This window comes from Miscanthus floridulus, chromosome 17 (assembly GCF_019320115.1).
Source record: "Miscanthus floridulus cultivar M001 chromosome 17, ASM1932011v1, whole genome shotgun sequence".
NCBI lineage: Eukaryota > Viridiplantae > Streptophyta > Magnoliopsida > Poales > Poaceae > Miscanthus > Miscanthus floridulus.
In genome coordinates, this window is record NC_089596.1 from 110,355,416 (window position 1) to 110,357,636 (window position 2,221).

The following is a 2,221-nucleotide window of genomic DNA, read 5'->3' on the forward strand; positions in this document are numbered from 1 at the left end:
CCGGTTGCCTGTATTTCTACCGTGTACACATGTATATATATGGATGGTTTTTAAATTTTTATGCCTCCACGGTAAAAATCCTTTACACACTGTAAAAATTATTTACATGGGGCTTGAATAGAATGCAATGGAGAAAAGATTTTTACTTTATTTTTCCAAATGCAGTGCAATTGCAGAAAATAAATATGCTAAGGTAAAAGTAAATTTATGCAAAGTATGGATAACTACCGATTTTACCTCCCGGCGAGGGTTCAGAATTTTAAGTCCACCGAACTAGACTTCTCTAGTTTTATTGATTCTCTGGGTGCATCAGTTAGTCTCGGAGATGGAGAGCTTGATGGTTGTTCTAGCTTTTCTTGCCACTCCAATTTAGAGCATTGTTCCAGTCTTGGCTTGAAGGCGAATCGCTCTTCCTTCCCATTAATATGGAATTTGATTTCACCAGCTCCAACATCAATGTGTACGCTTGTAGTGCTTAGGAATGGCCTCCCAAGTATGAGGGGTGTCTTCATGTCTTCCTGCATATCAAGTACTACAAAATCCACTGGAACAAATAAATTTCTTATTTTTACCAGAATATTCTCAGCGATTCCTATAGGGCAGTGGACCGATTGGTCGGCTAGTTGCAGGCACATCGATGTTGGCATGAGTGTTGAATAGTTGAGCTTGTCGAAAACTTTCTTGGGCATGACACTTACGCTTGCCCCAAGATCACATAGTGTATTTTCAAAGTTTTGGTTTTCGATTGAACAATTAATAGTGGGACATCCTGGATCCTTTTTCTTCACTAGTGATGTGTTTAGGATGGCCGCGCTACACTCCTCCATTAACTTGATTACTTTAGTGGCGGGCAGTGGTCTTTTATTGTTCAGAATGTCTCTGAGATACTTCGCATAGGTGGATACCTATATGGCATCTAGAAGAGGCATATTGATATATAACTTGTGAATTACCTCTACAAACTTACCAAATTGCTCATCCATTTTAGCCTTTCGATTTCTGCGTGGAAATAGTAGGAGGGTGGTGTCATTAAAATCTTGTTTCATTTCCTATTCTTGTGGCTCAACTTCTTCAACTTCATTATTCTTCTCCTTTTCTTGTGCTGCTGCCGGTGTCTTACCTGTCCTTGTTGGATATGGCGGATCTTGAGTAGACTTGCCACCTCTTGTGGTTATGGCGTTGACCTTTTCAAGGTTAGTTGCAAAAGGTAGAGCAGCGGCCAGCTGAGCTATTTGTGATTCTATCTTTTTATTATAGCTGAGTTGGTCTTTTATAGCAGAAGAAAAACTATCTATTTTAGTATTTATGTTTTCTAGGACCTTATCATTAGAAGCAAGCTTTTTAGAAATATTCTCATTAATCTTAGTTTGTTCTAAAATCAAATCTCCCAAGGATGGTTGTTTAGGATTAGAAGAATTATAGTAATTACTAATTACCTGGGTACTTACCTTGGTAATTTGACCATTGTTGTTGTTGTCTCCATCCTTATCTTTGTTGTTGTGGAGCAGAATTGATAATGACAATGTTTGCATCCTCTTGATATTTGGGGAAATTCACCCCCAAATATTCTCCACATATGTTTTGGGAATTGTAAGCATCTTGAATGGCTTGATGATCTCTCTTGTAATTGGCTCGCTGTTCAAGACAATTCAATAGTACATCCATCTTGGTTGACAATGCACACACCTCTTTAGGTATTTCTTCGCTCTTATTGCATGCTTGAATATTGCATTGAGAGCCTTGGTTAGAGGCTATCTTTTTTATGAGAGTTTTAGCTTTTCCAAGGGTGAGTGACATAAATGCTCCTCTTGCAGTAGCATCTAGTTGTTCATGAGCTTTCTGAATTAATCCATGGTAGAAACTTTGCATGAGCAACCAATCTTCCATCCCATGATGAGGACAATCTAAAATGTATTCTTGAAAATGTTCCTATGCTTCTGTAATGGTTTCTTCTTTCTGCTGTTGGAAGTTGGAAATCTTTCCTCTTAAGGCATTGGTCTTGCCTATAGGGAAGAACTTTGCTAGGAAAGCCTTCGAAAACTTTGCCCATGTGTTGATGTTATCCTTGTTGGTGTAGAACCACTTCTTCGCCCTTCCCACTAGCGAGAATGGAAATAGGTGGAGTAGTATGATATCTTGAGCAACGTCCTAGATGACAATGGTGCTGCTAATCTCTAGGAAATTTTGGAGATGAGCACTAGCAGCTTCATGTGTCTTTCCG

General features: G+C 38.9%; 1 non-coding gene across 1 annotated transcript; it reads left to right on the forward strand.

Annotated features, from left to right (window-relative positions):
• The first annotated feature begins 1,885 nt into the window (after positions 1 to 1,885).
• Positions 1,886 to 1,992, forward strand: LOC136519328 (small nucleolar RNA R71). The gene has a single exon (XR_010774879.1). It is a non-coding gene; the product is annotated as a small nucleolar RNA R71 (small nucleolar RNA).
• The last annotated feature ends 229 nt before the right edge of the window (positions 1,993 to 2,221 follow it).